Here is a 15,131-nt window from a genome sequence, read left to right on the forward strand (position 1 = left end):
GGGAAGCAGTGAAAACATTGTGTCTTGAGACCACAGCCTGCAAACCATATCACACATAATCTACCATAATTCATTAAAAAAGACTGCTGTAGTAATGAGGAAGAAGAAAATATGGTTCAACCAATAAAATCTTTACCTTGATTTCTAAAAAAAAAGACAAAATGTGTTGCTCCAATATCAGAAGTAGAAGGATAGGAATTTGATCAGATGGTACTCTTTCTTTAATAAAAAAAAATTGCTTCTGGGATTTTTTTTTTTCAGTACACTTGACATGAATAATTCATAATTAATCTTATTCATACAAATGAGAGGATTCATGATGTGCAGTACTGTTCATACAAGCAATGGAACCGTTTTAGGCAATGTAATTAGCTAAGGGTGCTTTGGAAACCTGTATCAGCACCCAAAAATAAACTTAATCTCTTGAATCCTGATCTAATTCCTTCAGTTTGGGAAACTGATCTTTTCTTTGCTTGAAGCTGACCCCTCTGATATGATGCAGTGGTCAAAGGTAAAGATTATTCTTCCAGAAAAGAAAGAAGATATTTAACAACTGTAGAATTTTCACATCTATTCTCTGTATCTGATGAATATAAATGCTTTTTACAAAACTTAAATCTCTGATGACTGACTGTATTTCAGAATAAGATTTTTTTAGATTCCCTGAGACAGCTTTCACTTGCATAACAGAAAACAGAGTTTAGGAGGATAACATTGAAACTCAAAGACAATGCATAAATATTTTGGTATCTTAAAACCCTATGGAAAAGTTTTTCTGAAAGAACTCATGTTATTTGTGAGTCTTACTGTTCTTCTCTTTCCACCTCTTTGGGATCATACATAATATATTTTCAGGCAAAAAATACTGAACCAAGAAAATCCCCTAGAAATCTGGAAATAAAGAAATCTGGAAAGAAATAAGACCTCAAAGACTGTAAAAGTAAAAATATTGGTGATATGCTGACTCACAAGAATCACAACAGGCTTATAGAGAAATCAGCACAGAATTTTATGTTTGTGTTAAATTATACAACATTTTAATGCAGTTTTAATATGTATTATTGATGAATTATGCATTCATACATAATAATTTAAATAAAGTCAGGAGATAAAAAAAAAGTGCAACGTAAATGAAAAGGGCCATGTTTGTAATATATATGTGGGGTAATATTTTATTTTAGATACAGATATAAACTTCTGTGTTAATGGAACCAATTTTATTTACTGTAATGAGTTTGTCTTAAAGAAAAAAATTTTTCTGACTTCCCAGAGAATATATATGGTGTAGGTGGTTTATATGCTATGGGTAGATGCAACCCCACATGTCATGGCCATTTGCTGCTGTGTGAATTGAGTATCTCCCTGATCCAGACAACTTACATAAGTTCTTTTCAACTGCAGCAATGAAATTATTCATAATGACAAAGAAGGGAACTGACCCAGTTTACTTGAAATAAGATTCCCCTCCTTCCCCCCAGCAATAGCTGACACCAGCAAGTTTCACTTCAAACTGGGGTTAAGGAATTCTTGAAAACAGAAGAGCAAACTTTCAGAAATAACTGTTGCAAATGGGAAACAGTTGATTGTAAGCAAATGACAAGCTTGGGGTTTTTTAAAGCTGATGTTATAAAGCTGATTGCACTCCTCGGTTATTTATATCTAAATGCCTCCACTCTTTAAATAGTGTCCATTTATATTTCAAGTGGCCTACATACACAATGCTGGTGTTACATGGCTGTTCCACATGCATTGTAATTGAATTACTGAGCAAAATGCAGGCAGGATTTGTGGCTTCTGATACTCTGCAGTTATTACAGCCTAATAAGGTCAGCACTGATTAATTGTGAAATCAAACTGCTCCATTTGAGGAGGAATGACAAGAATAAAGCACCATCCATAACACCTTACAAAGTTGTGGCTTTTTTATCCTCGTGGACTCTCTATTTTGTGCAAGAGAATCACAGAATTATGGAATCACAGAATAGATGGTGTTGGGGGGGGGACCTTAAAATCTCTTTTTTCCCATGCCCCTGCTCAGGGACATCTTCCACAGACAAATTTGTTCAAAGCCCCATCCAGCTCAGCCTTGGACACTTCCAGGGATGGGGCATCCACAACTGCCCTGGGCAGGTTCTGCCAGTGTCTCACACCATCACAATAAAAATGTCATCCTAACATCTAATCTAAATCTACCATCTTTTATCTTAAAGCCATTTAAAAACCTTAAACTAAAGATGTCTTTTCTAGTGCCAACTGTGCCTGGTGCCAGCTCAGGAGCACAGGAGCTGGGAAATGCCAATTTCCCAATCTCTCTTGCTGAGTTGCATATTGCAAGAGTTTAATGGGAAGAAAAGCTCAGCATTTGAGAGAGAAGGCTTTTGCCCTTCGATTTCAGGTTGTAAAAAGCATCTTTGGAAATCCTTGGTAAGCAGCTCTGGGGAGGAAGGAAGCAGTAGTCTGGATAGCAGGGATGTGGTTAGCACGTGGTAAAATATTCACTGGTAACCGGGAAAATGTTCAGCTGGGACAGAGAAACAAGGTTTCCTTCAGCTGCAGAGATCATGGAGGGCTTAATCATTAGTATATTGGATACTGTGAAGTAGGTTTTCTCTCATTGGGAATTTTGCCCTAAACACAAAGAAAAAGAAATTCTCATTAAAATTCAGTTGACACACTTCATCATGAAGTGGTTCAGTTAAGACAAAGTACCATATTCTAAGGAGAATAATTTTGCTAAAAAGATTTAGGGAGATCTCTGCTTGACACCTTTACAAAAATAGCTCCCCAACAGGCAGATGTGGGATCATCTGTTTCCTCCATTCCCTGCTATGTCCTCTCTCCAAAAAGTTACAGTTCCAGGTATGATACTGGCAGGAGTCCCTCCCTGCCAGTCCTACATCCAGGGCAATATTCAATTTGAATAACTTACAGCATCTGAATTTGCATTCTCATTCTAGAAACTATAAGAACTGCTTTTTTGACCTCTGCTCTGCTAGAAATCCTTTTCCTAAGGCAGCTCCAAGAAGAATATCTGGTGTATCCACAGTTTCTCCAGATAGCTGCCTTCCTGTGCCCAGTCTAGTCTCTCAATTTACAATATTCTATTTTACTCCCACAGGTTTTACTCAATCAGTTTGTTTTCCTGTTACTTCAGCTCAGAAGTATATATGTTTTCTTAAGTAACATAAATTTCCTTAATGATCATCTTGTTTGAGAACAAATACCAGCTTATGTCTTACTCAGAGATCACTGAGTTGTGGATTTACATTTATTTCTTTATTACTTTTTTTAATTAGGGCTGTAGGAGGTTGTTTCACTGGCAGATGCAATCTGTACCTTTTCTTTTTCCTCTGATTATCCTGATGGCCATATGCATGGCTCTAATGTGTGCATGATGTATAAATCCATTCTGATAAACAAGTACCATTGCAGCCCCAAATAGGGCATCTCACAATCTGAATGCCATTCTCATGGCAAGCAAGGCAAAATAAAATGAACTGGGTGGGTGGATAATTTCAAGTTTAAAAAATGGGTTTTATTTGGTTGTCTCATTTCCAACTTCAGTAAAGTTTCTACCTGCTACTGAGGGAGATATGTAAAATTATTATAATACAAGTCTGTGCTCCCCCGTGTAGAAGCCTTTGTGAGAGCTCAACAGAGGCTGGTCATGTGGCAACTTGGCTCTAAAGGCTACCCAGAAATTGAATTTATAAGGGCTGAGAGATCAGGCCATGTTTCTGTAGCTTGTAAGTGCAGGTGACACACCTCTCAACTGGCAGGTCTGGGAGTCCCTGAGCTCTATAATGAATTATGTGTGACATGAATTGCCACTAAGATGTGGCAGAAAAATGCTGAGACCACATGATGGAGTCTCCTGCTGGTGCAGCTCACCCTCAAGCTAACCTTGGGGAAACACTTTGAAATGGTAGCTGAATAACAAGGAAACCAGTTTTTGTGTGTCAGAGGTGTTTCAGACACTGACTTAGCAACATTTAGAGCTATTTCTTCACTCAAACTTTTATATTCCACTAAGAGAGCCCTACTGAGGAACACAGTGTCTTGCAATGGTCACTGTCATTTTTAGACTTTTTTCCAAGGAGAAAGAAATTGCTGCATTTCTCTGAACACCAGACTCTAAAAACATCACTCTGTCATAATGACCTAGAAAAAATTGACTTGTTCACATGAATTGCTGGATCATTGTGGTCACCAGTCTCAAAAATCAGTTCTCAGTTTCCCAGAGTGTTGCGGAAAAATATTGGTAAAAGCTGAAAAAGAAGCATGTTAAGGAAAAAAAAGAGTTTCATGGTCCTTCAGAACATTTTGGATAGACCATTACATATACGTTATAATTTTCCAAATAAATATCTTGGGACAATATCAGGCAATACACCATACTTATGCAGATTTTTTTTTTTTGGTTAACTTTAGAAGTGCTGTAAATTCTAACAATTTATATCCACAAGTGAAGACAACCCATGAATTTAAACTGACTTAATAATGTAATTAGCTACCTCTGTTCCCTCTATCTTGCATATTTAGGATGCTTTTAAGTAACCTTTTAGGTAAACTTGAGGTTCTTATGTTTATCAATGGTTTGTTTAAGTTGGTTTAAAGAGTATAAGAGGAGCTGAAGACAGCTGTTGATGCTTTGTCTTGCCATATTATTCAAAAGGCAAATATGGTTCCTTAAACATTTACTGTATCCCAGTTTGTTCAAGCTTAGAAACCTAACAAGGGAATAGAAGATGCTTAAAAGGTCTGATAGACGTGAATCCCCTTGCCAAAACTGAAGCAAGCAGATAAGGATTCTATATTACAATTTTACAAGTTTTTTTGTGTATTTGTGTATCATATTGTGAAGACCTATTTAATTTAAATTATTTGTGGGGAGTCAAAGGTGTGGGAAATTGGTGCAAAAGCAGTTTTAAAAGAATTCATAAACCAAAGAAAAGCTAATTTCCAAATTTAAGCCATTCTAAGGAGGACTGTGAATGCTTTGAAGTCGAATCAGGTTCTGACTAATAGTTTTTAGTCAATGTATAATACAACAGGATGTTTGTGTGATGACTCCCTCTCTCCCAGTGACAAACATGCACTTTTTGTGTTCACATGCACAATCTGTCCCCTTTTGCTTACACAGTGGACTCTCGACAGAACAATCCTTCAATGACAAGATCACTCTCCAGGCTTTCCCCATCTCTGCTGCCTCCAAGCGTCCCCATAAATAAATTGGTATCTTTCCACGGCCCATATTTACAGGCACCATTGCAACTGGAGATTAGAAATAAGGCAGAGGTCAGGCCATGGCAACACCTCCCTTCATTTTGTCCAATCCTTTTTCCACATTTTTGTTCATCTTCCCCATCTTCCCCTGCGCCACATCTCTGTCTGGTTGCTTGGAAACCTCCCAGCGCTGCTCCGCGCGCGGCATCCGCAGCTCCCGCTGCCCTTCCCCTGCTCATAACACACTGGCTCAGCTCGGATGAGATTTCCTTCTCCCCGCTCCTGACAGACAAATCAAATTCAGAGGAAACGCGGAAAGCTCCGTCAGAGGGTAAATTCTCAATTAAGGAAAAAAAAATAGAGATGGACATTCAGAAGCAGTTGATTAGCAGCATGGGACTTCTACATGAGGGTTATTTCAGATAGAAATGGAAATGGATGGAAAGAGGATGGAAATCCAGCTATGGTAAAAAAGATGGAAAAGGTTAAAAGGAAAAAAAAGGAGTAAAAAAAGAAAAAAGAAAGTGCAAAAGAGGAGAAAAGAAAAAACAGAAGCCTGGAGAGAGAGAAATTGTTTATTACTTGCGTAGCACCAGTGGCCAAAGATCCAGCTGGAAATGAAGCTGCAATCATTTAGCTATTATCCAACAAAAATAAAGCAGATCTTATCTGGAGAGGCAGCAGTCTAAAATGATTGACTGACTGTTTAAGCATCAGGATGTCATCTTGCCACAGGACACTCTAACTCCCCATCCTTTTTCAAAATAAATTGACAGTTTCTCATGCATCTTGTGCTTGATGTTAGCACTCAAACTATTATAGAAAATTATAGATTAGTAGATTGCTTTTGGGAATAGCTTTCAAAATGCACACTTAAGAGGAAAATGGCAGGATTGAGACACCTGCAGGTACAAGTGAGATTTTAATCCTCTGAGGAACTAGAGTATTGATATTGGACATTTTAATAGAGGGAAGTGCTTCCAGATCCCAATCAGATCCAGACTGGAGGAAAAACATCATTTTGGACTGAGATGTGGCCTGAAGTGAGGTTGCTGGAGCTGGCTGAAGATGCTGTGTCCAGCACAGGACAGGTTCTGGCTCTTCCCACACAGGCACGTGTGCTTGGACACTGGAGACAGGACCCACAGAAAATCAGTACCTAAAGGCAGAGGAGGTTAGGCAAGGATGTTTCACACAGCAGCAGACACCTACATAGCTACATCTCTGCAGCCAAATTGTGCCTCTAGGGTTGTATCTATGTTCAGAGTAAGACAACTGAATTTTGGCACTGGTATATCCAGCTCTGCACAGTCTGTCTGGGACTGCCTGCTCCCGCTGCACTCAGAAACCTGCATGGAGCCCATCTTTGAGATGACCAGGCAGAAGAACTTATTTTAGATGAGTTACAGTCAGGGCTGAATTGAGTACAGGCTTTACTCAGTAGCCCAGGTATATCTCAAAAGCTTTAGACCATATGCCCTCATCTCCAGATGTGTCTGCAAAATGCTCTGGGTCTCTGGCACACAATCTTTCCCAATTTTCTTTTGAATGGAGGTGCCTTGAATGATCTTCAGGGACTTAGTACCATATATATATGTGCAAACCTAGACTGCCCTGATACCCAATAGGAATCTGGATATCCAGCACAAATGTGGTCATTGCAGACAGAAACCTGAGTTCAGCTGAATCAATCTGAGGGAGAATTACACTCTCATTTTTTGTCTGTTTCTTAGGGACTTTTCCTCAGTACCTGCATTCTATGAGGTAAATATGTATAGTGAAATTGTAGGAACACTTGAAATCTTAGGTAAGAGAGCAAGAAGACACTGCAGGATTTCTGGGGCATAAATTTGTTGAAATTCAGTAGTAATTTAGTAATAAATGAAGAGGAGGATGACTGATGTTCCAGTGATGACAATGAAATCTCTGTATTGAGGCAGACCTGTGTGTTTATCCACATGTACAGACACACATATGCACACACCGTGCACCTGCCTTTAAGTGCAAACCAAAACCAAGGCCTATATTCCTTTAAAATTCAACAGATCTTGCTCCCAGCAAGTCCATGCTGCTGCTCAGCTGCCTCAAAAGAAGCTGATGAGAGCTCTGCAGGGCTGTTACTTAGTGAGAGATCAAGTCATTTGTATTCCCTTCCTTGGTCAATAAGGAGTTGTATCTCCCTTGCCCTCATAATTTTCTTACACTTCTTAGATGTTTTTTAGAATAATTTATTCTTTCCCCCTGCTTTCTTCCTTTATTTTGAAAAAAAAAACCAACAAAAAACAAACCCACACAAGGAAACACAAAAGGTGGACTTTTATTTTTCATGAAAGAAGGGGGAAAAAATCACAAGGGAGAGAAAGGGAAGAGAAAAAGGACAAACAATATGCTTTTTTGTAGTCTTTTGATTAAAAGCATTGACAGCAGCTTCACCTGAGGAAAGCTGTATTTTACAGAGCACCTGTCTAAACACCATATGTTTATAGCCTTTCTCCTTCTAAGATTCTATATTCTTTTAAAAAAAGAGGCTTTGATTGTTTCAAACTGTTCCTATATCTCATGATACTTATTCCAGCTGGCACCATGTGAATGTCATTAAAGGTGAGGAAGGACCAAAGGATGTGAGACTATAAAACCAATCCTCTTTCTTTCGGAGAAATTGAGTGATTCATATCTCATCATTATTCCTCTGTGAGATTTTTTGCCTGAGTAGAAGAGACCTCCTTTTTGGAACATATGGGTGAGTCAAACTGCAATAGGAAGAAAGCACGTCTCTGTAATTTAGTTTCAATTGCTCATTTACATCAATAAAAAAAATACTGTAAACAATGCAGGGTTGTTTTCTTTAGCAATGCACCAGAATAGCTGTAGATGTCTGCATGAATATACAACAGGATCTGTCTGACACATCTCATTTATGCTTTTATTATTTTGCAAGGAACAATGCAAGCCTTATCAGATTCTACTGCATTCACTTAATGGGGAAAAACAAAATCCCAACATCTTTCTTCCCCAAAAAAATCTGGTGTGTAAGGATAAAGCCACTCTGACTGCAGACTGCAATGGGATGAGAATAAATTGCAGCACATATTACTCTCCCAGGTTTCTTGCCATATTTAACAAGTTCCATACTGACAAAAGCAAACATTAATATGGGCTGACAAGTTTATGGGAAAGAAACTGTATAGCCACTAATGACATCATAGGTATTTCTGTTCTCTGCAACTCTGATAAAATTTTTCATCTGAAGTCTTTTTCTATTATCTGTGTAACAAAATGGATTCTACTCACCAAATTAATTCTACAATAAAATCCTGGACAATAAAATAAAATATTTCTCTTCTTGTAAAGGCAGTTTACTTGGCTGAGAAACGGAAGCAAAAAGTAAACTTGTGACATTTCTGGAATATTTTTTAAAATCAAGGAGGATTTACTTGTTTTATTCTGAAACTGACATAAAAGTAATTAATAAAAGTTTTCAAGGATTATGTATATTCAGAGGTTATTTCTAACCTCTAAATATACATAAGAAGTGACTGTACTGGCTCAGGAAACCACTCATTTAGCCCTCCATTTGTGCTCAACTCCAGCTGGAAGTGGAAGTGCAGAAGCAAGTAAGAGCAGAGCAATTGTGGTGCCTCTATTTAAGTGCATGTTATAGTCACTAATTGTTACTTCCCCTATTTTTCCAACCTTCCTTTAAACCAGTGAATCTGTGTTCATCCACTGAGATCCTTTCTCAAGGAGAGACACAGATCCACAATCTGGCTGTGTGAAGAACTAAATCCTCCTTTTATTTTTTTCATTTTGAACTGGGCTCTTACTCCCTTTATTTGATTGCCTTCAGATCTTACACTGAAGGAGAGTAAAAGTGGCTCCCTGTCCATTTCCTCCATGCCCCTCATGGCTCTGCAGACCTGTCACATCTCCTTTAAATGAGCTCTCATAAGAAGTTTTGCTATTGCTTCTCAGTAGCAAGAGCTCTTCCATGCCTCTGATCATACTCTCTGCCTTTCTTGATTCTTTTCCCCTTCTAATGCACCTTTTTACTGAGGGGAGCAGAAGCTTCTCACTGTATCTGAGTTGTGGATTAAGCATGGATTTGCCAAAGGAGCACTCTAAATGTCACCAACTCATAGCATCAGAGTGCCCTATTAAAATCCTCAACTTTCCAAACAATTCTCTAATGAGGGAATTTTGATTTAGTGATGGGAGTTTTCTCACTAACTTTAATATTTTGGCTTTTTGTGCGTGATCTTAAATTTATTTGGTTTGGGGATTAATTTCACAGGGTAGGCTGTTGGTTTTTCCCTACCTAAATAATCTTAATAATCACAGGAAAAAGAGTGACCTATGCAACATATTTTGTAGGGTTTGGAGAATTTTTTAAGGTTGTTTAGGATATGTCAGGTTGACAGCCCATTAATGGGATAACTTCTCTAGTCTTCTCCCCATGCAAAATTATTTACCATCAGTGGGTTTTTTTTTTCTGAGAGGTAGTACTAAAATATCAGAAAAACTGGTCTGGCAATTTTCCAATCATTCTGAAACCTGTAAGAGCTCACAATTTCCAAATGCACTCAGATTAAGGACAAGTTGATAAGTGCATTTGAATTCCTAGCAGTCATGTTTCTGTACTAAATAAGCATGGTAATTTTTTGGATTTTTTTTTTCCACATGAAGAAAGAGACTATTAGGCTAAGAAATTTGATGTTATCTCCCTTGTCCATTTTTTTTTGTTGTTTTCTTGAATTCATGCACAGAATTTTATACATTTTAAACTTTGATCCAGGTTGTAAGTTTAAAATTATATTGTTCAAGCATTCCCTATTGTCTTTTGAACTAGAAAAAAAACACCATGAAATTGCTCTGTGTCCTTTAAAATAACTTATCTCAGTATATTAACATTTTCTTAATAACACCATCTTTAATGAATAAAAAACAATTAAAGTGAGTTTGCTATAACTGACTGTTACTTTATTTTGTTCTGTCCTCCTTCTTCAGAGTGTACTCCATAGTTCCTTTATGATTGCCTCTTTATCTATCTGCATGAAAGAAAATAAAGGAAAAATAGAGGGCATAAACAATTTTAGGTTTAAGATGCCGAATTTGCTGTTACAAAAGGAACATTTCAGAGAAGTATAAAGATACAGAGCACAGAAGAATCACAGTGATTTATGCTATAGTACCACTGGGTTGAGTTCACAATGGTGGGGAACTCATTTTTGTTTAATTCTTGGGCAAAAGTAAGTGAAAGAGCCCTTTTACCTATTTATTAGAAGAAAGAATGTAATACCGTTTAATTTACACCTGCTTCTAGTAAATGAAAGCAGCTATCCTGGGAAGTTATTCTCTGTGTTTCTGGGGTGAAAACATGAGTTCTGGTTCCTGAGCTGCTTTACCTTGGCCACCACCATGGCACTGTGCTAAATGTCACTCATCATGAAATCACTCTCCCCTTCTCTTCATCAAAAGCCAATTTTGAGCTTCTCTAGGTAATGCAGGTGTTACATTGTGCATTGTGATCACCCTTAGGGAGGGCAGTATTTGCCAACAGCTGTTGTAAGAAAGAAATAGAAATACTTTTCTTTATTTGAAAGAGGAAATTGAGTATTTCCAGTAAAGTAAGGGTAATGCAGACTTTGTAGTGTGACTGTTAAATTGATAGCAGGATTCTAAAAATGGCATTTTAAACAGTTCTGTTCAACAGCTTCATCAGAGATGTGGACAGTGGGACTGATCTCACCCTCAGCAAGTTTGCTGTTGACACCAAGCTGGAAGGGAAGATGTGGTATTTGCTGGGTCCTCAGGATGAAGGAGTAATTGAGAATCTGACTCCATATTCTTAGAAGGCTAATTTATTATTTTATGACACTGTATTATATTAAGGAATGCCACACTAAAATGATATTAAAGAACACAGAAAGGATACTTACAGAAGGTTTAACAAGATACTAATTAAAAAGTTGTGACTGCTTCCAGAGTCCTGACGCAGCTGGCTGTGATTGGTCATTGAGTCAAAACAATTCACATGAAACCAATCAAACAATCACCTGTTGGATAAACAATCTCCAACCACATTCCAAAGCAGCAAAACACAGGAGAAGCAATCAGATAATTATTGTTTTCATTCCTCTCTGAGGGTTCTCAGCTTCCCAGGAGAAGAAATCCTGGCGAAGGGATTTTTCCAGGAAATATGACAATGACAGAAAGAACCTGCACAAGCTTGGGAAGTGTGTCCATGTGATCCTCATGAAGTCCAACAAGGATAAGAGTAATGTCCCATGCTTGGGTTGGGGAGACATCTCATGTCAAATACCAGCTGGAAAATGAAGGAATTGGGAGAAGCCTTGCTGAGAAACACCTGGGGCTGTGAGGGGGCAGAAGGCTGGCCATGAGCTGGCAATGTGCTCTTGCAGCCCAAAAATCAAATTGTGTCTTGGGCTGCATCCAAGGAGGCTTGGCCAGCAGGTTGGGGAGGTGATTCTTCCTTGCTACTCCACTCTCATGGGGCCCCAGCTGGAGCACCGGATCTGGGGTCCTCACTACAGCAGTTCCATGCTTTTCCTGTGTTGAGGACCCCAGATCCGGTGCTCCAGCTGGGGCCCCATGAGAGTGGAGTAGCAAGGAAGAATCACCTCCCCACAGAAATGATCAGAGAGCTGGAACACCTCTGCTGTGAAGAGAGACTGAGTGAACTGGGGTCGTTCAGCCTGGAGAAGAGAAGGTTCAAGGTAGAACTCATTGCAGTCTTTTGGTACTTGAAAAGGGGTTGTAAGAAAGATGGGAATCCCTTATCATTGGGGCCTGTTGTGATAGGGCAGGGGGTAAGAGTTCTGAACTAAAAAAGAGTAGACTGAATAAATATGAGGAAGATATTTTTTACAATGACCATGGTGAGACACTGGCACAGATTGCCTAGAGATGTCCCCCATCCCTGGAAACATTCAAGGTCAAGCTAGACAGGTCTCTGAAAACCTGATCTAGTTGCAGATGTCCCTGCTCATTGCAGTGGGGCTTGACTAGATGAACCTTAATGTTCTGTTCCAACCCAAATTGCACTGTGATTCCAACCACATAATTAAACCCTCAGCTGACATTAGTCAGCACAACTACATTCCCTCTGGAACAGACTCTGGGTAAGAATTTGATGCTTATAAGATTTTTTTTTATTCCATTTAATTAGACTTCTCTTTTCATCTTTCAACTTCTTTTTTCTTCCCACTTACATATGCTATATGTAAAGAAAAACCCAACCTTCATATATTCTAGCCATATTTCCAGTGTTTAGCTGGTTTTAAAGTTAAGCAAAACATGCTCAGCCAGTTGCCAGACTCTACTCCCCTCCTCTCTGCCAAAGTAATGACTTTCTATTTCAGCAACTCACTCCTGATTGCAAAACCAGACTGATTGCTCTCTACTACATGAGTGCACGTATTCCTGATCAGAAAGCAGCAATCATTGAATATATCATGTGCACAGGCACCAGGGAGGGAATTGTTCTTCATTCTGCCCAGTGAAGCATGTGGAAACACCTGCTTCCTATCCTGAAAATGTTTTCAGCTACTGCTAATGAAGCTAGTGCTGAAACAGCACCGTGGAGCCAAGTTATCCTGCTTGGACACCTGTTGGAAAAGAAAGATGCCCAGGCAACTCCAGAGCTCAGCTGGCCCCAGGGATGCCACAATTCTCTCTGCTTGTGGGGAAATTCTCTTATCAGGGAAAAAGTCTGCTGTTTGAGAAAAAGGAAAGCAGAAAGGGAAGTATTCCAGTGTCACTGTGATATTTTATGAAAAATCCCTTTGCCAGGATTTCTTCTCCTGGGAAGCTGGGAAGCTTCATCTTCTCCATGTTTTGCTCCTCTGGAATGTGATTTGGAGAATTGTTTACCCAGCATGTGAATTGTTTTTAATTAATGGACAATCACAGCCAGCTATGTCAGACAGGGTCTCTGACTCTGTCACAGGTTTTTATTATCATTCTTTTCCAGCCTTCTGATGTCTCCTTTCTCTTTCCTTAATGTAGTTTTAGTATATAATTTTCTTTTAATATCCTATATATAATAAAATAATAAATCAGCCTTCTGAAACATGGAGTCAAGGTTCTCATCTCTTCCCTTGTCCTGGGAGCCCTCAAACATCACCATATTCTAGTTTATAAAAACTTCCAGTTATGGAAAACAAGTATCCTTTGCTAGGCAAGGTTCAGAGAAAATACAAAAAATGAATCTGAGAACTGGTGCATTTGAAAGAAATCATGTGAAATCCATTATTTCTGGGTGGAAGAAACCTGAGCTGCAGTCACAAAAGGGATTCAGAAATCTTTCTTAATGCTGGCTTTTGCATCTTGTGTTTTATTACACATTAATGAATATGTTCATTATCTAGCTCAAATGAACACATCTATGTAATCACGTGAGCTCTGCTCCCTACACAGACTGAATGAGAAATGCATTGCGTTTAGAGTGTGTAAGAAAAACTCACACTGAACATCTACTATTAAAGTGATATGAGGTCATTACCACTGCCACTTAATGTATTTCCTCAAGAATGGATGAAAAAGAAAGATTTGTGATATTTAGCCTTGCAGAGTTTTACTAGCTCTAGCATTGACATGGAAACTAGGCAACAAATCTAACTGAATTTGTGGTCTCTGCATTTGAGTGAAAAACAAAAGAAAAAAATTCAATGTATTTAAAACTGCAAGTCAACTTTTTTTTTTGTTAAAAATTTGAACTCATTTGCAGTGGATTGAAAGTTATATCATTAAACAAATCAATTTATTTGTCCTTTGTTTTTATTAAAACTTTATTATTATTTTTATTATTTTTTATTTTATTATTTTTGTTTGTAGTCAAATATTTCTCATTAGTTCAAAGTTAAGGTACTACTAAATTTGCAACTTTCTATTGAATCAGTTAAATTGCTTTTATTAAAAAAACCCTCAAGTCTAGTTAATCTCAGGACTTCATATTTTTTGCATGAAATCATGTACAAGCAGAGCAAATCAGTTCAATACTTTCTCCAGCTAGAGAACACACTCTGCCTTAAAAAGTGATCTCTGGGCTTTCACACATAAAGTCCTTTATTTTTATACTAAAATAGTTACTTCTGCTCTGAGACTGAACAATGATAATTTGGGATTCCAGGATTCAAACAGCACAGGCAGGTGCTAATGTTGCTTGGGGCCACTAAATATGGGGCTACTAAATATGGGCACCAGTATACAAAGACATAAACCAGTTGTTTAGAAATATGATTTGCACAACTGGGTATACTTAGAATTTTCTGATAAAAAAATAGTGTTGTAAGACAATAGCTGTCACAACCACTGCAAGAAACTCAAAGCAAAGAAAAGGTATCAGGAAACATTTTCTTTGTGTCCGAATTAAATTAACTAGAAAGTCTTCTACTAGAAGCAATATATATATATATTGCCAAAGACAATACTGTGTCAGAATTAATCATAGCATGATTGTGATTATTTTAATATTTTGATAATTTCTTACCACGTGGTCTTTTCTTGACTATTTCTCAAATCTTCCCTGGAGACCTCACAGCATGAACAGGCCAAAATGGAAGTATCTTCCACTCATTTTACAAATTGCACTGTGACATGAAACTGAATCTCATGTGTTATTCAGTATGAGGCAATAAATAAGGTTCAAAGAATGCTGAATCCATGCCTTAGTTGCAGGTTCAAATGACGCAATTTCAAAGAAAAGTGCCAAATTAAATTTCAATGGCATGTGACTTTGACTTAGCTATGCAGATTGCATAGCTAATCTTGATGGAGTAAAGCAAACAAAGGCAACAAAGGGAACAAAACCCCCTAAAACCTACCCCCTCTTAATGAGAGAACTCACAGGTAGTAAATAAGAAACAAAGCTGTAATAGAGGGAATTT

The sequence above is a fragment of the Zonotrichia leucophrys genome, chromosome 2 (assembly GCF_028769735.1).
Source record: "Zonotrichia leucophrys gambelii isolate GWCS_2022_RI chromosome 2, RI_Zleu_2.0, whole genome shotgun sequence".
NCBI lineage: Eukaryota > Metazoa > Chordata > Aves > Passeriformes > Passerellidae > Zonotrichia > Zonotrichia leucophrys.